General features: G+C 38.9%; 1 protein-coding gene across 5 annotated transcripts in view; it reads right to left on the bottom strand.

Moving 5' to 3' along the window:
- Positions 1-24,990, bottom strand: part of LOC136378242 (sodium channel protein type 3 subunit alpha) — a 144,796-nt gene that overhangs the window by 113,417 nt on the left and 6,389 nt on the right. For all 5 annotated transcript variants that reach the window (XM_066344863.1, XM_066344867.1, XM_066344861.1 and 2 more), the window contains exon 2: positions 10,174-10,368. The gene's annotated coding sequence lies outside the window, so the exon portion shown is untranslated. The remainder of the gene's footprint in view (positions 1-10,173; positions 10,369-24,990) is intronic.

Here is a 24,990-nt window from a genome sequence, read left to right on the forward strand (position 1 = left end):
TGAAGCTTAGACAAGTAGAAAGTGATCTTAGAACAATTGATTTCCAAAATTTTGATTTCAGAATCTCTTTATACTCAAAATTATTGATGACCTCAAAGAGCTTTTGTTCAAGGAGGACGTACTTAACCATATTTACCATAATCAAAATTAAAAGAAAAAGTTTTAAACTTTTATTAATTAGCTTAATAATATCTTGTATGTTTACATAAAAAAACATGTTTACTGAAAATAATTATATTAACCCAAACAGAAAGAATTGAGTGAGAAGAGCAAATTTGTTTACATTTGGGTAAACTCTTCTCACCTGGTTTAATGGAATACAGTTATATATATACTTATACAGGGGATTCATAGTTTATGACACAGTTCTGTTCCTACAACACTGATGTAACCTGAATTTTTGTGAAAGTCAAAACACACTATTGCCTGACCAGGCAGTGGTGCAGTGGATAGCATGTTGGACTGGGATGCGGAGGACCCAGGTTTGAAACCCTGAGGTTGCCGGCTTGAGCATGGGCTCACCAGCTTGAGCACAGGGTCACTGGCTTGAGAATGGGATCATAGACATGACCACATGGTCGCTGGCTTGAGCCCAAAGGTTGCTGGTTTGAAGCCCCAGGTTGCTGACTTGAGTAAGGGGTCATTCGCTCTGCTTTAGCCTTCCCATCACCCCAGTCAAGGCACATATGAGAAAGCAATTAATGAGAAACTAAGTGCCGCAATGAAGAGTTGATGCTTCTCATCTCTCTCCCTTCAGGTCTGTCCCTATCTGTCCTTCTCTCTGTCTTTCTCTCTGTCACACAAAAAAAGAAAAGAAACACCCTAGCTTAACACAAATGAAACACTTGCACTTTTTCTATTAATTAATTTATTGTGTTAACATGGATTCAAATGTCTTACTCAATATAACACCTTCACCCCCAACCACATGCCCCATTACACCCTTTTTGCCCCCCTCCTCTTAACTCTCTCTCCCCCTTTTCTCTGGAATTTGCTATCTTGTTATCTGTATCTATGTGTTATATATACCATACTCCCCCATGTATAAGATGCACCTTAATTTGGGGGTCCAAAATTTGAAAGAAAATGTATTACATAAAGTTATTGAACTCAAGTTTTATTCATCATGAAATTCGGCCCTGGCCGATTGGCTCAGTGGTAGAGCGTCGGCCTGGCGTGCAGGAGTCCCGGGTTCGATTCCCAGCCAGGGCACACAGGAGAGGCGCCCATCTGCTTCTCCACCCCTCCCCCTCTCCTTCCTCTCTGTCTCTCTCTTCCCCTCCCGCAGCCGAGGCTCCATTGGAGCAAATATGGCCCGGGCGCTGGGGATGGCTCCTTGGCCTCTGCCCCAGGAGCTAGAGTGGCTCTGGTTGCAACAGAGCGACGCCCCGGAGGGGCAGAGCATCACCCCCTGGTGGGCGTGCCGGGTGGATCCCGGTCGGGCACATGCGGGAGTCTGTCTGACTGTCTCTCCCCGTTTCCAGCTTCAGAAAAATACAAAAAAAAAAAAAAAAAAAGAAAAAAAGAAAGAAATTCATAAAACGCCTCATCTGAGCAAAAAAGCAGGAAATGCAAGTAATAAAACTACAAACACTGTATAAGACGCACCCAATTTTTAGACTCCAAATTTTTCAAAAAAGGGTGCTTCTTATACATGGAAATTATGGCATATAATTTCACAAATCCCTTCACATTCTCTGATCCCATCCCCTCATCTCCCTTCTCTCTGCTCCCTGTGACCCCACCTCTGTCTCTATTCTGTTTCTCAGTTCACCTTGTTCATTAGATTGCACATATAGGTGAAAGCATATGATATTTTCTTTCTCTGCCTGGCTTATTTCACTTAGCATAATAATCTCCAGGTCTATCTATGCCATTGCAAAAGGTAAGATTTCCTTCTTTTTTATAGCTGCATAATATTCCATTGTGTATATGTACCACAGCTTTTTAATCCACTTGTCCACTGATGGACACTTGGGCTGTTTCCAGATCTTGGCTATTGTAAACAATGCTGCAATAAACATGGGGGTGTGTATCCTCTTTTGAATCAGTGGAACATTTGCATTTTAAAAGTCTGAAATGGTGTAGGAAAGTGTGGTGGGGAATGCCAAATCCCTCACTCATATGCCACGTTACTCTGTATTCTGCTGCCGCATGCAACCAAAGTAGTTCACCCACATAGTACATAACGATGACGCTAATGGCAGAAGCCAAAACACTCACATCTCAATATTTTAAAGTTTTTATGGGAGCAAGCATCGTAAACTCGAAATATATGTTGAGACTGTCGTAACCGGAGGACCCCTGTATCTGTTTCTGAGTTCAATCTGTCAAGAGATGTTGTTTTTATCAAGTTAATTAAGAAAATCTTCACATATATATGTAGCTGGAAAAAGAGTATTCAAGCAATTGTGAATAATCTTCTTGGATACACACCAAAATTACAAGTGGTAGTTTCTTAAATGAGTTTTAAAGCAAAATCTGGAACTAAACCAATGAACTTCAATTGATCTTGCCTTTTTCATGGATTTTATACCATCATGCATGAATAATTTAGAAAATATTGGCACATTGTAATGCATATTTTCCAAATTTTGACAAATTTCATTATATAACATTAAAATAATCACATTTGTTGATATCATTATAAAGCTAATGAAAAAAATCATAATGTCAATCTCCCGGGTGCAGGTAAAATTTTCCCAATATTCCAATTTCTACTTGAGAGCTCCAGTTTTAACTGTCAACAAATGATGTCACTTGCTTTTCTTGAAGTGACAGGCTTTTCATTTGTTCACATTTTGAGAAAAAATCTGCCAAATACCTGAGTCTCAATAACCATGGTTTGTCAGTTCTTCTTTCAAGTGAAAATAGTGTTTCAGGAAAAAAATATAGGTGGCTCATCCAGCTTCTGACTCACACAATCACACAAGTGCTTTTCTTTGAGACAAGAATGGTGCTTCCGTATGCAGTAGAAATGCTGTATATATTCTTCCCATTTCATCATACAGAATATTAAAAATGCATGTTCTTTAAGCTCAAGATTTAATAAAAGTAATATTTACTGCTTTATCATGATGTTCTTACATGAAATGGAATTTTTTTCTTAATTAAAGTGCATGTTAAAGCAAACAGGAACTACTCCTGCAGTTTGATGCCACCGCCTTGATTCCTGCTAAACCATTAGCAGTTTTACCCCCATGACTTTTGCAGTATCAGTGCAAATTCCAAAACCGTGGCTAAAGGCACATGTCATCTTGGTATTATTAAGGTCATTTAGAACTTGTAGTCGCCCTGAGGGGAATTCAGGTACCCCCCAGCAGTCTGCAAACAGCCCTTTCAGAACAGCTGCCCGAAACGGAAGCAGATGCACACCAGTAGTCTTAAAGAAAAGGGCAAGGAATTTTGACCGAAGCTCTATGTTGGGCAGATAAAATGTATTATGCTCACTTTGTTAAAGATGACACTGCCCACGTGGAGGCCTTTGCCCAGGTGATATTAATGTGTGTTGAAAATCCTTGTAGCCTGAGACTTGGTTTTGGGATTAAGCCTTTCCCACACTTTTTGATGTGGGGCGGTACAATCCAATCATGCCTCGGAGAAGTGACTTTGTATTAGAGACTTCCCTATTTTGTATATTGGATTAGAGGTTGTGAAGCTACAATATAAAATGGGGGCAGAACAAGAGTTTGCTCTCTTGGTTCCTGGGATGATTAGCATGAGAGAGCAGAGGGAGCACAGCAGAGAGCAGAAAGAGGCCATGTGGCCAGGAGAAGCAGCCAAGATGGCGGAGTATTGAGTGGGAGGCCAGTTTGTGTAGTTTGATGCTGGAGAAGGAAGGAGATGGGGAACAGAGGTGAATAAGTCTGGTGAGCTAGAAACCTTTGATTCTAGGAAATGGATAAGTCAGTAGCTTTGTGAGCACTGAATGTGAGTGGGTTTTGGAGCCCAGTGTGTATTTTTACTTGCCCGCCGGGTGCAAGCTAGAATTAAAGAAAATGGCCTATCAGTTTTTGGCTCCATTGTTTCTTTACCGACTGTCCGAATCTAATGTGAACCTGCATGGGCCAGGAGGCTGCTGTGATGGTGGCCCTGGCCATTGGCTTTACACTCTACTATTTAAGGGTGTAGCCTTGGCAATCAGAACTGTATTCAAGCTCTGGTTCTGCTATGTTTTAGAAATGTGACCTTAGACAATTATTTTTATGCTTTATAATCTTTATGTTACTTATCTGTACATTATCTGCATTATCTGGAGATACTGATAGCACACACTTTATAAAGTTAATCTGACATTTAAATGACAAAATGCACCTAGAGGGTTAGCACAGTGCCCAGAAGATAGTAGGCCCTCAATAAGTCAGGGAGAAAACAAACCATGGCCAAACTACTGTTTTAAAGGCACAAAAAGGAGATAGAAAATCATTGAGAATTTGTGATCAATTGATATGGAAGGGGCGGGGGGGGGGGGGGAGGAAAAGTTATGGCATTAAGCTCATTCCCAGATTGCTGGTTTAAGCCACAAATTGTCATTAACCCAATATAGAAGTGGAAGTTTATAGGACATGATAATAAATGCTGTTTTGGATTTATTTAGTTTGAGATGCCTGGGAGACAATTGGATGTATAATTAAAATATGGGTGTGAGACTTAGGAAAGCCATCTGGGTTGGAGAAATATTGATTAACAAATCAGTGGTTGAAACTGAAGCTAAGAATATCTGTTACATTGTCTACGGAAATAACTGGAAAGATGAAGATACAGGACTCCTGTATCAGTTTTTAAAGAGAGGGAACACAGAGTGTGCTAAGGTGCCAAGAAACTACAAAATTTAGCATTAGCAACATCATTTTAAAAAGGAAAAGTCAGGCCTCTTACCCCCTCCTTTCTGTGGAGAAAGGAAAGAGAAGAATGCAGGAGGAGGGGCTTGCAAGGGCAACTGGGTCAGCTAAATCATAATTTAACTACAGAGCAAGGAAGATGGAACTTATCCGAAAATCTCTTCACTTCTCTTTTCTTAAAAGCCTTTAGGTGTAGCAATGTTCTCCTTTTGATAGATCCTATAGATAAACGTTGTAACAAGGCAGTAAAATTCAATGAGCTTGTTAATGAGATTCATGACTTTTGTACCATGCTTCCCCTCCTCACCAGCCCAGCCAGTGTGTAATTTGGTCTATAGCAGGGGTCCCCAAACTACGGCCCCGCGGGCCACATGCGGCCCCCTGAGGCCAATTATCCGGCCCCCGCCGCACTTCCGGAAGGGGCACCTCTTTCATTGGTGGTTAGTGAGAGGAGCATAGTTCTCATTGAAATATTAGTCAGTTTGTTGATTTAAATTTACTTGTTCTTTATTTTAAATATTGTATTTGTTCCCTGTTGGGCAGATAAAATATATTATGCTCACTTTGTTAAAGACGGCGCTGCCCACGAGGAGGCCATCGCCCAGGTGATATTAATGTGTGTCTCTGTAGGCAGGCAGAATCCTTGTAGCCTGGGGTTTGGTTTTGGGATTAGGCCTTTCCCACCCGTTTTGATGTGGGGTGGTACAATTCAATCATGCCTCGGAGAAGTGTCTTTGTATTAGAGACTTCCCTATTTTGTATATTGGATTAAAGGTTTGGAATCTACACTATAAAATGGGGGCAGAATGAGAGCTTGCCCTCTTGGTTCCTGGGATGATTAGCATGAGAGAGCAGAGGGAGCAGAGCAGAGAGCAGAAAGAGGCCATGTGGCCAGGAGAAGCAGCCAAGATGGCAGAGTATTGAGTGAGAGGCCAGTTTGTGCAGTTTGACACTGGAGAATGAAGGAGATGGGGAACTGAGGAGAATAAGGCTGGTGAGCTAGAAACCTTTGATTCTAGGAAACTCGGATAAGTCAGTGGCTTTGTGAGCACTGAATGTGAGTGGGTTTTGGAGCCCAGTGTGTGTTTTTACTTACCCGCCGGGTGCAAGCTAGAATTAAAGACTATGGCCCACCAGTTTGTGGCTCTGTTGTTTCTTTACCGACTGTCCGAATCCAATGCAAACCTGCATGGGCCAGGCTGCTTTGATAGTGGCAGCCCTGGCTTCTGGCTTTACATTCCCGTTTTGTTTTTTTTTTACTTTAAAATAAGGTATGTGCAGTGTGCATAGGGATTTGTTCATAATTTTTTTTATAGTCTGGACCTCCAACGGTCTGAGGAACAGTGAACTGGCCCCCTGTGTATAAAGTTTAGGGACCCCTGGTCTATAGAAAGGGGCCTCCGAGCTGTGTGAAGGGCTGCAGGATTTGGGTTTGTCCTAGCCCCCTGTAGTTGCCGGCCAATAAACTCCTCAAAACTTCATTTGGACTTGGTGTCTTTGTAGAACTCGCTGGTCACTTTACAACAAGAGGATATCAGACAATGAAGTCAGAATAGTTATATGGATGCCAAAGGAAGAATTTCCAAGATGATAGTTAAAAGGCATACATTGGATTTGACAATTAGTCCAACATCCTACTCTAGAGTAAATGAGGTACAGACACAGAGAAGCTAAGTGTTGGGCAGATAAAATATATTATGCTCACTTTGTTAAAGATGGCCCTGCCCACGTGTAAGCCGTTGCCCAGGTGATATTAATGTGTGTTGGGGGCAGGCTGTGGGCAGGCAGAGTCCTTGTAGCCTGGGGCTTGGTTTTAGGACTAAGCCTTTCCCACCCTTATTGATGTCGGGTGGTGCAATCCCATCATGCCTCAGATAAGTGACTTTGTATTAGAGACTTCCCTATTTTGTATATTGGATTAAAGGTTATGATTTCTGCACTATAAAGTGGGGCAGAATGAGCTCTCCTGGTTCCTGATTAGCATTAGATAGGAGAGCAGAGAGAGGCCACGTGGAGGAGGCCAGGAGAAGCAGCCAAGATGGTGGAGTGCTGAGTGACAAGCCAGTTTGTGCAGAGTTTGTGCAGGGAGAAGGAAGGAGATGGGGAACAGAGGTGAATAAGTCTGGTGAGATAGAAACCTTTGATTCTAGGAAACTCGGATAAGTCAGTAAGTAGCTTTGTGAGCACTGAATGTGAGTGGGTTTTGGAGCCCAGTGTGTGTTTTTACTTACCCGCTGGGTGCAAGCTAGGATTAAAGCTAATGGCCCACCAGTTTTTGGCTCCATTGTTTCTTTACCAACTGTCCGAATCCAATGCGAACCTGCATGGGCCAGGCTGCTGTAATGGTGGCTATAGATACTGGCCTTACACTAAGTATCTTCACTGAAATGTATACTGGCAAATACAAATACTTGCTCTGCAGCAAAGCATTTTCCACACGTTCTATTCTTGACTGACTTTTCAGATTATACTTGACATTTTGAACTTGAATCCTACTATTGTGTGATTTAACTTTAAAGACCCAAGCTATATATAAGTAGCTACAAAAAATAGATTTATATATTCAATTTAAATTTCTCAGGCTCACATATCTGTATGCTTTGATGCCAGCATCAGCTTCTGAAACTATATCACGCCATATTTGTTAATGAATCAGAATTTGGAAAAAAGGGATATAGTAAACATTTCTGATATACTACAGAATAACTGAGGCAAAGACCAAACTTTGTGTTTTTTTCATTAGTCATATAGACTGTAAATTCTCATCTTGCCAAATTTTCCTGAATTGCAGTTTGGCAAATTGCATTGGTCTACAACCAATTAGTATCAATAGTCTCTCTCTCTCTCTCTCTCTTTCTTTCTCTAGTGGTTTTTACAATTATGTAACAAACAATCAATTAGTTCTAGTCTATTACCATGGAAACATAATTATGTCAGAAGCTATAAATTTGCCATCTTCAAGGATGGAAAGTTGTTCTGTGTCACAGAACTTGAAAGATCAAGAAAAAAAATTCCACAATGTTCTTGATGACAACAGAGTGAGTTGCTGGAAAAAGACTAGGTCCATTCCTGAGGCTGTGTTTTCATGGGATTAACAAAAGATATTATTATAGGAAGGACATAATCTAAAAGACAGGATGGACCAATTAATTACCATCCTACTGAAGAAAGTTATTAATTATTTCAAATGGAATTTTCATTTTGGGTTAGTGGCTGTCAGGTATTAGTATTTGCCATATATTCTCAGGCAACATATGTGACCAAGAGCATAATATATTATTGAAAGCATTCAGAGAGCACTCAGCCCATTATGGTAGCCACTGAACATTCTCCAGAGCAAATTAAATAATATTTTCTATATTTTGAAAGAGTTTTGAAATAATACCTGGATGATGTACCTATCTAAATAGGTGGCTATGAGGATTAAATAATAAACTGTTGTGTGATAATTATACCTCAGACACTCTGTCATATAAGAATGCATATTAATTTAATCACCCTTATAATCTTATGAGGTTGGTATTATTATTAACCTCATTTTACAGATCAAAAAACCTAAGTGCAGGTTGGTTAGCTAACTTATGGCAGTTATCAGAGTAATTAAGTCAAGGAGCTAGGATTTGAATCCAGTTGGTTCAGGGAATAGCCCGGGCCACAAGCCTACAAGATGGAATTTTTAGTTTATGTTTACTGCGATGCAATAAGACTAAGTCAGCTACTTTATTGGGAGGTTACTGTGTATAGAGCTCCATGTTATGAATGGGGTGATGCAACCTAAGAAATATAGCAATATAGTCCTTACCTTCATTTTAATGGAGAGGATAAAACAAACAGGAATGAATTAAAAACAAAAATAAAATCCATATCTAATAGATACATGTTCACATGTATGTGAATTACTTTGGAATTACTTAGAGGTAAATTAAAAGCCTAGGCTAGTTTCTTCTATCATGTAATTCTTGCTGTCATAATGGTGTCAAAAAAATCAGCATTACTACTGGTTTGAATAAACCTATGAGAAAATAAGTATAGCAAAGATATCACTATACCATGACCAAGTGAAATCTAGACTTCTGCTACAATTGTTCTTTTCTTATTAGCTAAACACATGATTGTCTGCACATAAATGTTATTTACTGACTTGCTAATTGTTTAATAAGAGAAATTATGTCTGCCTTTCTCTACCTGGAATCAATGTCATGCCCCTGGAAAAAATAGCTGTATGAAAGCATGAGCTCATCTCTCTTCAGAACAATTTTTATCTCAGAAATAATTAGCTCCTAGGCGGTGAAGTTCCCCATGACTTTGTTCTTACCAAATAGCTATAAGCTCAGAGAGACGCCTGCTAAATAATAACCACAATTAAGCTAACTGTGTAATAGACAAATCAGCAGCATTGGTTTTATTGGCTCTTGAATTTTTCTCTTTTATTTCTGCAAACAGAAATTGTTCAACTCCTCGATATTCACTCCAGTCCAGATACCTCCTCCAAGTCCCCTGCTAGTCATTGGTTAAGTAGTAGACATGGGGTCTAATTCTGGACAACAGAAGGTGAGAAGTCCACTAGGTTGGTGTCTGTAAAAGGTTTCTTCACTTCTATGTAAAAGACCAAGGAGAAAAAATTCTCTCTTCTCTGGACCTTATTGGGATATAATACATGGTACCACTCCAGTCAACTTGCAATCAGAAGGAATGGCATTCTGAGTGCAAAGCTGACACACTGAGGGTGGCAGACCACAGAGACAGATCTACCCCCAGGCTCCTGGTGGTTCACTCAGCTCTTGGACCCAGACAACCTCTGCACTGCTTGTTACATTCAATAAACATTCTTCCTGACTGAGACAATTTTAGACAGCTTTTCTAGTTACTGGCAGCTGATACACAAACAAATAATACTCGTTGTTATGTTCAAAAACTTGACCAATCCAGAAGCCAACTTCTAACCAAATACTAACCATGTATTTGTATATCTTTCACTCCATGCAAATCAGTGAGCTATGGATCCAGTTGCCAAATAAAAATAATAAAATTCAAGTAAATATGATCCTGGGTTATCTACTAAATACAAAGGATGAATGTTTCTCTTAAAAGAAAAGGAAATGAAAAGCTGGATCTGTCTCTTTCTTACATCAGTAGCCCCTGGCATCGTTCCATTCCCCGAGGTCACCTCTGCGCATCTCTGTGTGTTTGCCTATTTGGAGGAATAAACTAGCAAAGAGGGAGGAAATCATTGTTCTGTCTTTTCTGTCCTGATATAACTGTCTTTGTTAGCTAATAGAGATTTGTATTTCCTTTCCACAAATACAAATTGAAACCCACTGGTAGTTTATACCTTAGATAGTCACAGCACCTTTTTCCGGAAAAGCTCCAGGCCACTTCTGGGAATTATCTCATTTGTTTTTACACTATACCTAGAAGAGATTCTGTATTTTTTTTCCAGTAATCCACTCTGCCAGAAATCCTTGACGGATATCTCATTCCTGACGAACTCTGATGTGGTTTGGTGTGTGCATTGCTGGTCCATGATCTGTGTAGAAAGGGAACAGAGGTGAAGTCAGTCCAGCTCCTTGGGCAGTCAGGCTAAAGTGGGTGTTCTGACTTTGGCTCTGGGCTTTGAGACTTTGTTTACTTAAAGCCCTAGATCAAGAAACTAAGATTGGTGCAAAGCAAGTTGTTTGATCCCTGAAAACAGTGTGCCCTTTTGTGCTCAAGGAAGGATGAGGCCAGGAACCCCCGTCAGGACCCTACAGTGAGGGACTCTCCTTTCTTTGGCAGCCGTGAGAGAAGTACTCTTTCTGAAGGCATACTAGAGTTCCAGAGTGTCTTTCTGTTCACCACTCCTACTTCCCCCTTCTCCTCCCCTTTACTTCCCTTTTTCATTTCTCCAAATGCCAGAAAGACCAAAGGAGCAGACTGGTGGAGCATGTGGTTGGCACTGGCATCGTGGGTCAGTGTTTTAGTTCCTTTACAGCTCTTTTTCCTCTCTACTTAAAACTATCTGATAGGATGCGTAAGGTAAGACCTGTAAACTTTATTCAGTGGCTTCAAAGGGTAAATTTTAGATAAGCAGAGGTGGAAAACCAGCATACTAAACCAAGGCATAGTATTAATCTAAGTATACTTATCTGATGTTATATTCCTGTCAGCTATAACCATTAGCAATGGCTTAGCCCAGTTAAACTGATAACTATTTCAAAGCAGAATATATGTAATTTTAAAATCAACAATTTCTGTGTAAAGCAATATTTATTTTAATTCACTTATACAATGCCTGTAAGCCTAACTGGGCTGGATTCTCATAATCTCCTTTTATAATTTACTATGACAAACATTAAATTTCACTTTTCAAATTTTATACATACTTCTTAAAAATGTTTGATTCCTGATGAGAACTCACTTCTAAGCCACTGATCTTTTCTTGAATCTGTCATCAGAGTAATTTTTCTAAAACAGTATCCTACCATTATTAAAACTCTATCAATGTCTCTCAATGATTTATAGCCACTTTAACAAAGTGTGCAAGTGCCTTTATGATCTGGCCCTGCTTTTCCTCCCTTACCTTTCACTTTATAATGACACAATGTCACTGGCAATGTGGTATTGAACATGTTACCTAACTGATCTAATTATTAGTTTCCCATCTCTTGATGGGGATTACAATACCCAGTAAAACAGAGTTGGTGTTAGAATTAAATGAGATTATACACACAAACACACATGTACATACACACCATGTAAGGCCATTTGCACACATCCTGGTATAAGTAGATTTTCCATAAAAGCTGGAGGTTTTAGTAGTATGGGAGGTAGCAATAATAGGAATAGTAATATCATAGTTATTATCATTATGTTATTTTATTTATATATGTAAAGCCAGAAGCCGAGGCTAGGGCCACCATCACAGTAGCCCGGCCCATGCAGGTTCACATTGGATTCGGACAGTCGGTAAAGAAACAAAGGAGCCAAAAACTGATGGGCCATAGTCTTTAATTCTAGCTTGCACCCGGCGGGCAAGTAAAAATACATACTGGGCTCCAAAACCCAGTCACATTCAGTGCTCACAAAGCCACTGACTTATCCGAGTTTCCTAGAATCCAAGGTTTCTAGCTCACCAGACTTATTCACCTCTGTTCCCCATCTCCTTCCTTATCCCAAATACAAACTCTACACAAACTGGCAACTCCCTCAGCACTCCGCCATCTTGGCTGCTTCTCCTGGCCTCCTCCACGTGGCCTTTCTCTGCTCTCCTCTGCTCTCTCATGCTAATCATCCCAGGAACCAAGAGCCAGCTCCCTTTCTGCCCCTATTTTATAGTGTAGAAATCCAAACCCTTAATCCAATATACAAAACAGGGAAGTCTCCAATACAAAGTCACTTCTCTGAGGCATGACTGGATTGTACCACCCCACATCAAAAAAGGGTAGGAAAGGCTTAATCCCAAAACCAAGCCCCAGGCTACAACAATCCTGCCTGCCCCCAACACACATTAATATCACCTGGGCGACGGCCTCTAACAAAGTGAGCATAATACATTTCATCTGCCCAACAATATATTTTTCTTCTTTTCCAAGTGAAAGGAGGGGAGATAGAGAGACACACTCCTGCATGTATCCTGACCGGGATCCACCTGGCACCCCCTACCCCACCTACTCCACCCCCACCCCCTCGTCTAGGGCCAATGCTCTGCCCATCTGAGGCCATGCTTGCAACTCGGCTAGTTTTAACACCTGAGGCAGAGGCTCCACGGAGTCATCCTCAGCACCTGGCTGATGTGCTCGAGCCAATCAAGCCATGGCTGTGGAAGGAGAACAAAGAGAGTACAAGAGAGGGGAAGCGGGAGGGGTAAAGAAGCAGATGGGTGCTTCTCCTGTGTTCCCTGACCAGGAATCAAACCTGAGACATCTACATACTGGGCTGATGCTCTACTACTGAGCCAACCGGCCAAGACCTCATTATGTTCTATAAAATGGCAATAATAGTAAAAATACTCATCAAGCAGACCCATGAGTCAGAGCTTAGAGCATTAAATTATTAAAAATGTATAACCTGTCAACAAAATGTTAGTTCCCTCTTCTTTACAGCCACAAGCATAATAAACGTGACTTCCCTTTTCTTCAGAACACATAAGTAGCTGGGTTTTTTGTTTGTTTGTTTGTTTTAATTTTTATTAATTTTAATGGGGTGACATCAATAAATCAGGGTACATATGATCAAAGAAAACATGTCCAGGTTATCTTGTCGATCAATTATGTTGCATACCCATCCCTCAAAGTCAGATTGTCCGCTGTCATAAGGAGGGTTTTAAATATCGTGGACTCCAAGCTGACATAGGCAATGAGCATAACGTTAAATAATAAAAATGTTAATTTTGATATATTTCTAAAATCTTTGAGGAGACACGGAGAGGGATGAGGTAAGGAAGGCTCAGTGTCAAAGAGCACTGAGAAGATGAGGAGGCCCAGGAGAGTGGAGCTGGAGAAGCATCCTAGAAGCTTCTGACCTGCTCACGCTCTCGCTCTTCTTCCTGCCCACTGAAAACCACTGATTTGCACATCAGAAAAATGCACCTCATGGCCTGGGCACCAAATGGGAGAGATCGTTTTTGCACTTCCAAGAATCTATGGGAGATAGCTGCGATTTCTGCACATGGCCTCATGCTCCAATTTAGGCCTCATACTTTAAGGTGCATTATGTCTTAATAGGATCGCTTGCTCACTCGTCTTTAAAAGCAGACCATGGCTTACAGATTAACTACAACATAAAATGGAACTAATTGAGTTAAGAGACAATCAGGATTTTTTAAAGCAGTTCTGAGCTTCACTTGGGCTATTTGTTAAAGAATAAGATTTCTGGGTTTAATCTCTAGATTCTGAAAAAGTTGGTCTGAGGGAAGTTCCAGGAATCTGCATTTTAACAAGCCCCCTAAATAAATCTGGTGCAGATGGTCCATGGATTACAATGTGGGAAGACTGCTCTGAAGAAGAATATAAATTATTAGAAATATGAGATGGGTGCTTACACAATTGAGGCTGGAATTTAGCTCTAATGTTCCCAGTTAGGAAGAAAAAGTGGAAGCACACTGGAACTTAGGATTTTATTTTATTCTATTTTAAGAAAACAAAACAAAAACAATTCTTAAAGGCTATATAAAAGAAAACAAGCTTTCTCCAGAAATTAAACTGAAGAAAGAAATTTTGCTTAGGACATAGCGTAAGGGACATTACATAACAATCCTTTACAGACGCCTTAAATTTAATTTTATGGAAAACCCATACAACATTTAATCAAATAAGTCTTCCACTGATGGCTAACATTAGTTACACTCAACCAATCCCATTAAGAAGGTGAGGGGTTAAGATGGTTCAGAAACTTTACTTTCAGATGATCTAATACAAGTGTTGGAAATGAAGATTCCCCCCTGTAAAGCCAGCAGGCAGGGCCAGGGCCAGAATCACAGCAGCCCGGCTCATGCAGGTTCGCATTGGATTCGGTCAGTCGGTAAAGAAACAACGGAGCCACAAACTGGTGGACCATAGTCTTTAATCCTAGCTTGCACCCGGCGGGCAAGTAAAAACACACACTGGGCTCCAAAACCCACTCACATTCAGTGCTCACAAAGCTACTGACTTATCCGAGTTTCCTAGAATCAAAGGTTTCTAGCTCACCAGACTTATTCTCCTCAGTTCCCCATCTCCTTCCTTATTGTTGGAATCCATGGGAGTCCGAAAGACCAGAGTAACAGGCTTTATTGAAAGGAAGAAAGGAACCCTGCCGGGCACTTCTCCTGGGGGAGAAGAGCACCGGTTACAGACTAGGGGCGAGTTATGTAGTGTTTGGGAGAGCCTGAGGGGATACTGAGGCAAAAGTCCTGGTATGTCCGGAATGCTCCTCCTTGGGGGGCTTCGAGCATGTGGGTGTTGAATCAAAAGTCCTGGTGTGTCCGGAGGCCCTCCTTGGGGCGGCTTCTCAGCTTTTTGGAATTCCTCTGTCTCAGGGTCAATAGTCCAGTAAGGGTGAGGTCTGACAGATAAGCGGAACATCAAGAGGGCAGTTTGGAATTCATGTATCTATCACTTATCCCACATACAAACTGCACAAACTGGCATCTCACTCAGCACTCTGCCATCTTGGCTGCTTCTCCTGGCCACATGGCCTCTTTCCGCTCTCTGCTCTGCTCCCTCTGCTCTCTCATGCTAATCATCTCAGGAACCAAGAGCTCAAGCTCCCTTTCTGCCCCTATTTTATAGTGTAGATTCAAAACCTTTAATCCAATATACAAAATAGGGAAGTCTCTAATACAAAGTCACTTCTCTGAGGCATGATTGGATTGTACTGCCCCACATCAGAAAGGGTGGGAAAGGCTTAATCCCAAAACCAAGCCCCAGGCTACAAGGATTCTCAACACTCATTAATATCACCTGGGCGAGGGCCTCTCGTGGGCAGCGCTATTTTTAACAAAGTGAGCATAATATATTTTATCTGCCCAACACCCCCCAAAATGGACAGGCTGCTTTTGTAATTACCTTAATAGAATTTCAGCATTTTGGAAATGAAGAGGACATTTCTGTCGCAAATGAGGACGCGAGAGCTCAAAGAACAAGGACAGAGGCTTCTCTGAGAAGGGCAGGTGTCACTAAAGGAACCTTGGACAAAGTTGCTTTAATTTTATTTTTCTTGACCCATTTTATTTTCACTTTTAATGTTATTAACTGTAATACTAATATTAACAATCGATTTTTTAGATATGAATTTAATTACTTATATTTTGTGTTATTTAACTTTATCCTGACAATGTATTTACTCTACGACATGCTAGCTTCCACTGTTTGTTTGTTTGTTTTTTACTCCAGCTCCGTCATTTTATCTCTTTAGCTTATCCTTTATTATTTTGAGCCAATTACCGGTATGCTATTTTCTTCCCTTGCAATCCATTTTATCTCCTGTTATGCTGACAACATGATGTACTTGCTTCAGATCTTTTCAGATCAAAACCATTTCTGACATTCATTAGGCTGTAAAACTCTGGGGATTCAGCAATTTGTGCAATGGCTGAAACATGCCAAGCTGCTCACCGAGGAACTCCCAGACTCCCCAGCAGGTCCCTGGCAGCGGCTCCCCAGGGGAAGGGGCGGCCTGGGTGGGAGCGCTGGTTGGCTCTTCAGTGTCTGAAATAATCTTACCTGACCAGACGCTCATCGGGGTTGAAGCCTTTATTTGGGAGATAACTTCTAATGGCTAAACTACCAAGAAATTATGCAGTGAAATACTGGAAGTCTGTCTAGGAAGCCAACCATTTATCTGTGCCTCTGGGTGCATAGACATTCTCTTCCATCAAATGTGGCCACCAAAAAGCTTCATGGTGGTCATGTTAATTTACAATCTGGAATTTATTTCTTTGAGTTGTATAAAATTCATCCCTGCCTTTACTCTAAAAATGTGACCCCCAGGAGGCTCAGAACCAAATATATGTTCTAAAAGAGTAACTTCATTAATCCGCAGTCTTTAACAGATTAATCATCTACACTGTCTACATTTTCCCTGTCTTCAACTTTCTGCTGTGCAATGATTTTTTAAAAATGTCCCACTTTATCCTATTTTTTTGTAAGAGGTGGTATACAATAAATAGAAATCAAATTATTCTAAATGTGTGATTTTAAAGGTTTATTTGTTCTTAAGCATGAGTCCATGTTCCTTATAAATAAACATTTTCCTCAAAGGACTATACTTAACTTTCTAATGAAAATAAGTGTTAAAGTTGGAACTTGAAAGTCCAGTATTTTAAAATTGGAATGATTCTTTAGGCCCTCTAATTTCACCATTTGAGTTTTTAAGCAGTGGTCCTTAAAATTTACCATCAGAATCACCTGGAGACTTTTTGTTAAAACATAGCTTGCTGGGCTCCATCGCAGAGTTGTCAATTCAGTAGATACAATGTGGCCCCAAAATTTGCGTTTCTAACAAGCACATAGACACTACTGATGCTGCTGGCCCCAGAATCACACTTGGACAATGACTGGCTTATAGAATCCCGAATTAAATGTTCTCTGAAGTTAGAAACATATGTACAAGTCTCATTTGTATGATTTCTCAAAAATGGCCATCACAGTGTCTCCTGCCCCATTTGTTCCTCCAAACCCGGAACCCTGAAATGATTTATGGCAGTAATTCACAGAAGCCTGCAATAGCTTCCTAACTGTCTCCCTTCCAGCCTGACTCTCATATAGCCTATTTTTACCTAGCAGTCAGAGTGATTTGGGAAAAATAGAAATCAAATTGTGTTTTTCCTCTACTCAGAAGCCTCTAGAAGCTACCCAGAAATAAGGCCAAACTCCTTGCAGTTGCCTATAAAGTCTATGTTATGGTTTTCCAGTTACCAAGCTGAATCTATCTCTTCCTATTCTCTGTCTCTCACTGCTCTGTAGCCGAACTGGCTTGTGGCTGTCCTCTGTGCCTGCCAGGTACATACATACTGTTGCCTTTCAAGAGCTCTTCTTCTAGATACTGAACACCCAACTTTCTCACCTCCTTCAAGTGTTGGCCAAAAGTTGACCTTCTCAAGAGACCTACTGTCTTCCCCTCCAGGCTCTTAACCCACTCTATTGTTTCCCAAGTACTTATCCTTATATTATGTACTCTATAATTTGTTTATTTCTGTTTATTATTCATTTTCTGTCTCTCCTGGGTAGAATATAAGCCTCAAAGTAAGCAGAACATTATAAGATATTTGTTGACTACAACCACTTAAAATGAATTCTACAAATGCCCTGTGCAATGTGGGAGCCACTGGCCACATGTAGGAGTTGAACACTTGAAATGTTGTAATGTTGTTAGTGAAAAATTTTTAAATGGTAATATTTTGGATATATCGACTTAAATAAAATATAGCATTAATGTTGCTTGGGGGTTTTTTGTCTTTTTTTTTCAAGTTAACATCCAGAAATGTCAAGTACCTATGTTGATCTCAGATTCCTATTGAATAGTGCTAGTCCATTATATACCTTTCTCCTACTCCTTCTCTCTCCTTCATTTGAACAAACCTGTAAAATAATGCATGAATTAAGGAAAGGGGATTAAGACATCCCTTATTCTGGTATGCTCTAAAAGAGAAAGCAGCTCTGGATCAATAATTTTTTTTGGTCAGATTGTTGTTTTTGTCCTTAAGTAATAAGATTTTGGATCAAGAAACACTATAGTGAAAAAGGTACTTTGTCCATAGACAAACGTCTTTGTGAGTGTATGCATACACAGAGTATTTGTGAAGCAGAAACCACATTTTGATCTGAATACAATAGACTTAAAGGAAACTTTCTATTTTGGAATAAAATGGCATCATGACAAATAGAAAGCAAACAGCATCCTCAGGCCCATAATCAATTCTTGATCTGTCTTCCTACCATAACTTCAGTTTTGCTTCAGTCATAACGGTCCTCTATGTTGTCCTAGGCCTAATTTCTCCGACTGTTTGCTGGTGCCATGTACTTTAGGCCATTTCTTTCCAGGCAACCACAGACTGTTTACTGACTGTAATCAAAATGACAGTGCACTGTTTTCACAACTGAGTGTTGAGTCAGTTGCCTTTCTTCACTTGGCAACCTTAGGTGCAACCTGGGTTGCTTCAAGATAGTGGTGCTTACTTTACTTTTTTCCTGCACTCCTTTGAGGTTTAAAATATAGAGGATTGAGTTGTATGTAGCCTGGAACAAAGAGGCTATACCCATGGACTTCAGATCAGTGCTGGGGTAAGCTCCTTCACTAGAACACAGGCATGTGGAGGTGGAATGAAGGTGGGCTGTCTGGTGGATCTTCGCCAGCCAGAGCCCAGCCTCCTGAGGAGCCTGCTCTACCAAGCACGCCCCACAAATAGATGGTTATAGCTCTGTAGAACCTGATTACCCTGAGGCGGTGACAGTGTAACATAATAAAAAAAGCATTCTCTATCCCCTCTTCTTAGAAATGAAATGTAATGATAAGATAAGAGAGAGAGAGGAAAACAGAAAAAAAAAATGAAACTTGTACTTTAGATAACCTGTATCCTAGATTTGTCTCTGCCACCACTTGCTGCGACATATTGAACACTCAACATCTTCAGTGTTCAGTGTCCACATTTATAAAAGAGAGGAAGAGGAAAGTGATTGGCTCATTTGTAGTGTGTCCTTTATCTCTAAAATTCTAGTCCAGCGTCCAGACTCTAGAAGTCTGTACCAGGTAGACTCCAATAATAATTCCTTCTGGAAGAGAGTTATCTGAGGGCAAGGCCTTGTACTCTGAGCAAAAAGAATCACTGAATACTGACTAATCATGTAACTGAGTTAGGCTGTGCTAAATCTATCAGAGGCTGTCTTCATATTCAGAATACTTTAGTTCACTAAGAGTTTGCTAGTTTTAAATTTAAACTATGTTTTTGGATGAATCAATATTATGAATGCTTTGAGTAGGGTACAGTTGGAAAGTTGGTTGCTGAAAAGAACTATTCCTCGAATTCTTTTGAGCTCTAGATAGTCACTTCTGATACATAATTTCTTCATGAAATTGTAGTATTGGAAATCTTCTCATCTGAGAAGTTCTATCCAAATAGCAGGTATTTTTTAAACTGACAAAACTTTAAGTGTAGTGTTCAGTGGAATGTGAAAAGTGACTCAGTTAAATTGCCCCAAAATAGAGCCTTTGAAGTAAATAATAGACACAAATATATTTTTTCTAGGATCTGAATTCCATACCCAGAGGGTTTGTGTTTTTCTGTCAGCCATTGAACATATCATTGGCACCAAAATCGAGCAAGAACCTGAGTGTATTGCCCAGATCTAGGTGTCCGTCATGCCACTCAACTGAGCAGCAACGCAAGGTGGAAGGTCTTTGCATGGAAAGGCAGGAGGGATGCTGTTCAGTGCTGTTGTTTTGAGGCAAACAGAGAGTCAGAATGCTATAAGTAAAATAAAATTACATGAGGCAAATTTTATTTTACCCAGATGAGGATTGCAGCAACCAAGCTGCTAATGAGAGCCAAGATTCTCGCTTCTTTGTCTTGCCCCTTCCCAGGACAGAGGATCTAGCAAATAAGACCCTGGCAGAGAGAACAGAAATCATGAGGAGAAATGTAAGAAGAGCTGAAGGGAGAGGATGCTAGAAAGAACAGAACCAGAATTTGTGGCATTTCTACAATGTTCCAGCTCTGCCACCTAAACTAGCTAATCAAGGACATGGATAATTCAGGATTTTGATAAAACTGCCTGTATAAAACAGGGCATTAGATCTAGTCATTTTTTAAGTGCCCCAATTTTAGAAAAAATAAATAATGTAATTTATATTTATAGCAGTTCCGGAGTTACAAAAAAAAAGTGGCAAGTACAAAGAGTTCCCACATCAAATTCTCTTGTTTTGTCTTAAATATTTAGTCTTCATATTTTTTATTCAGGAAGAAATTAAGAAAACAAATAAAAATATTTTGTCATGCATAAAATTCCTCAAATTTAGCTTTTCTGAAGAATATGAATTGGTAGAAAAGCTGTATTATTTTGTGATCAATTTGAACTCATGGATTGTTGTCTGACACGTGGCACCACTCTATTGCCTTTAATTGATATTTTAAAGAAATGGGTCTTGGCCTGACCTGTGGTGGCACAGTGGATAAAGCGTCAACCTGGAAACGCTGAGGTTGCTGGTTCAAAACTCTGGGCTTGCCTGGTCAAGGCACATATCGGAGTTGATGCTTTCTGCTCCTCCCCCTTCTCTCTCTCTCTCTCTCTCTTTCTCTTTCTCTCTCTCTCTCTCCCCTCTCTATAATGAATAAATAAAACTTTATTTAAAAAAAAAGAAATGGGTCTTACTGTGAGTCAGGATAATTTTAAGACACCAAGAAAACAACATGTCTTAACAAATGCGTAAGAGAGAAGTCATTATTGTGGCTTTAGTGGTGTATCTTAACATCTCTATGCGTGTTAATTTGCATAGAGATCTGCATCATGATTTAGATGTGCTCTGCCACTTTTTATTTACTCTTAAGCATTACCCTTTTTCTTTTCAAAATATACTAAATGCTTTTGAATAACAAATTAGAATGCTTTTCTCCAAAGAAGCAAGTTAGCTCTCACAGTTGTCACCATGTTGGTGACATGTTGGCTATATCAACAATAATTTTTTGTTGTTGTTGTTTATACTGACTGAATAATTTAAGATGACCCTTTTATCAAAAAACATTTTTTTCTCTGTCCAAAGAATGTCAAGAAACATTATTATTAATATTTTTCTGGTTTGTCATTTATATTTTTATTGCAGACTATTAAGTACTTTATGTATAAAAGTTAGAAGTAATTTTTTAAAGTAAATGATGCAATCCCACTGTTTCACAGACATTTATCATAAACATAGCCTCAAACATAATACTGTATTCCTTATGTACCCGAGTCCTGCTTCAAAATATGGATATTCTCATCCTGAGATTTAACAGACTTTTTCTACATAGTGATAATTTTACTGACCAGGTTGACAGAATGGTAGAAGTTGTGAAGAAAGCATACTTAAGCAGAAATAGTAAAGAATGTTTCTCTAGAGAAAAGACTTTATAATATACTCTGCTCAGAAGGACAAAGAGGATTCTTTTATTAAAGGCTATCACTGTATCATCCCCAACTGTGGAAAGGACTGTGGGAATCCAACAGAGAAACACAACAGGGGTGTTAACTCAACAAATGTGTCTCCTTAAAGTGTTGAAAAAGCTCCTTGGTAATGGAATTCCTTTTAAGAAATGCAATTCATTATTAATTCCACTTGGCTATTAGATTAATTCATTTCTTTCTCAGAAATACCACTTTCTGAAAATACATTTTAAATGCACTCTGGCTTTAAGTAATTCATTGGCTAGCTCCAGTAATATATTAAAAAGATCATACACAATTATCAAGCGGGATTTATTCCAGGGATGCAAGGTTGGTACAATATCTGCAGATCAATAAATTTCATATACCACATAAACAAAATAAAGTATAATAACTAAATAATCATATCAAAGATATAGAAGAGGCATTTGATAAAATTCAAACCCATTTAAGATAGAAACTCTCAGCAAAATAGGAATAGAGGAAACATACCTCAACTAATAAAGGTCATATGTAACAAGCACACAACCAAAATTATACCCAATGGGCAAAAGTTACAAATATTTTTCTTAAAATCAGGAAAAAAGGATGTCTGATTTTACCACTCTTATTCAATACAGTACTGAAAGTCTTAGCTACAACAATCAGAAAAGAAAAAGGAATAAGAAACATCCAAATTGGAAAGGAAGAAGTAAAAGTGACATTATTTGCAGATGACATGATACTTCATATAGAGAACACTATAAACATTTCACCAAAAAACCACTAGAACTGATAAATGGATTCAGTAAAGTAGGAGGATAGAAAAAGAATCCAGAAACCAGTTGCATTTTTATACACCAATAATGATCTATCAGGAGGAACTAAGAAAACAATCCCATTCACAACTGCTCAAATAGATAGATAGATAGATAGATAGATAGATAGATAGATAGATAGATAGATAGATAAAATACCTGGAATAAATTTAACCAAGGATGTAACAGACCTGTACTTTGAAAATTATAAGACACTGAAAAAATAAATTGAATAAGGCACAAATAAGTGAAAACATATACTGTATTTATGGATAGAAAGAATTAACATTGCTAAAATGTCCATACTACCCAACCCAAAGCAATCTAGAAATTCAACCCAATTCCTATCAAGATAGCAATGGCATATTTCACAGAACTAGAACAAATATTACAAAATTCATATGAAATGACAAAAGCTCCAAAACAGCAACAATCCAATTTTAAAAAGTGGGCGAAGGACCTCAATAGACACTTCTCCAAAGAGAACACACAGATGGCCAATAAATATATGAAAAAATGGTCAATGTTACTAATCATCAGAGAGAAACAAATTTAAACCACAATGATATATCATCTCCCACCTGCCAGAATGGCCATTATTAATAAATCAACAAATGTTTTGGCAAATTAAGTTTTGACAAACATGTTAAGAAAAGGGAACCCTTGTGTACCTTTGGTGGGAATGTAGATTGGTGTAGTCAATATGAAAAGCAGTGTAAAGTTACTCCAAAAAATTAAAAATAAAATTGCTTTGTGACCCAACCTTCCCACTTCTGAGAATATACCCAAAGAAACCCAAAACACTAATTCAAAAGAATATGTGCACCACTATGCACACAGCAGTGTTATTTACAGTAGCCGAGATTTGGAAGTATCCCGAGCGTCCATTAGTAGGTGAGGGGGTTAATCAGCTGTGGTACATTTACACATTGGAATAGTACTCAGCCATAAAAAAGAAGAAAATCTTACCCTTTGAGACAACATAGGTGGACCTGGAGAGCGTCATGGTAAGTGAAATAAGCAAGTCAGAGGAAGACAAACTCCACATGATTTCATTCATATGTGGAATCCAATGAAAAAAATGAACTAACAAACAAAATAGAGACAGACTCAAAGACAGAGAGCAGGCTGACAGCTGTCAGGGGAGGTTGGGAGGCTGCATGAGGGGAATAAAAGATTGAGCAAAAAAGAGAAAAATCTCATGGACATGGACAACAGTGTGGTGATTGCCCGGGGTAGAGTAGTGGGAGTGGAAGAGGGAGAAGAGGGTACAGGAGGGATAACTGTTAATGGATAAAGACTTGACTTGGGGTGATGAACCACAGAGCTTACAAATGATGTGCTATGAAACTGTGCACTTAAAACCTGTATAATGTTGTTAACTAGTAATAATAAATTTATTAAATAAGAAAATAGATATTTGTTGGTTTGTAGATCTGCCTTTTCTCTAAGCTGCCATAATTACAGTTTCAAAAATGAGAAATTAATGTTTTGTTTCCAGCTGGATGACCTGATCATTCAAAGAGTATCTTTTAGTGGACACTCTTATTTGATTATTTAAGAAAATTTCGAAAGAGCAATTGGTAAGGCACAAAATTTTAAAAGGGCGTAGCTCTGATTTTAAAATTGAATTTTATGGATTATTATTTCTGAGTGTGCACAATTGTTTGTACTGTTAGTTTGCAAAATATGTCATAACAACAGCTGAGTCAATTTTCAAATAGAATTAATGGTAGAAAATAAAGAATTTGAAATATAAAACTGCTTACACATATAGAATAAATACCAGCTTGTTCTTAAGTATTTGCATAGTCTCTTGACTTAACATGGGCTCACTCGTTAGCACTTAAAAATTATTTTGAAAGTCACTTCTCTAGTTAAGCTTGCATTAGCTCCTCTTATTTTTCTCTGCTTTTCTCTAGTCAATTGGTTTTCAAATCTGGATGCATATTTGAACTAGCAGAGCTCTAAACACTGATACCCAGGTTAACCCCAGAGAATCTAATTCAATTGATGTAAGGTGGAACTAAGTGTTGCTCTTTTTTAAGCTCCGCAGGTGATTCCAATGTGCATCCAGAGCTGTAGGCTGCTCTCTAAATAAGCTCACCATGTTTTACCTCTTCCTGTTTTCTCTCAGAATGTATGCATGTCTATTTCCCTTAAGTAGTTTTTTCTCCTGTCATTTTTATTAGTGATGTTTTAAAAATCTAATTTTTTAATTTCTCAATTTACTTTTTTATGTTTTTCCACTTACTCTCCAAGAATTTCTCATTCCAGGCATATGTATTTGATCTGTATTCTTATCTAATACTACTAAGTTTTTATATCAATGAAAGAGGATGCAGTATGATTGTGAATTATACTTTTGTCTGTTCTTCTAATGCTAATAATATAATTTAATTTTGGGTAGAAATATATAAAGATTGATAGTAAAGCCCAATACAACTGTTTAAAATATTAAGAATGAATTTACTTGAATTGTAATTATTATTGACTATGATTAAAGATATCTTAGAACTTTGAGAACATATGGGACTCAAGGGCATGGAGATATCATATTACTAATGGTTTTATCATTTCACAGCTAAAGGAAATATGTTTGCTCTAAATTTTAAGCTTTAAAGAAAATTTTCAGTAGTTTCAGAATGTGGAAGAAGTGAGAATATTACATACTGCACCAACTAGCATATCCATAATAAGATACCCATAGCAAGGGAATCATTAAAAACAACCAATAGGGCAGAAAAAGAAATGGAGAGG

The sequence above is a fragment of the Saccopteryx leptura genome, chromosome 7, assembly GCF_036850995.1.
Source record: "Saccopteryx leptura isolate mSacLep1 chromosome 7, mSacLep1_pri_phased_curated, whole genome shotgun sequence".
Classification (NCBI taxonomy): Eukaryota; Metazoa; Chordata; class Mammalia; order Chiroptera; family Emballonuridae; genus Saccopteryx; species Saccopteryx leptura.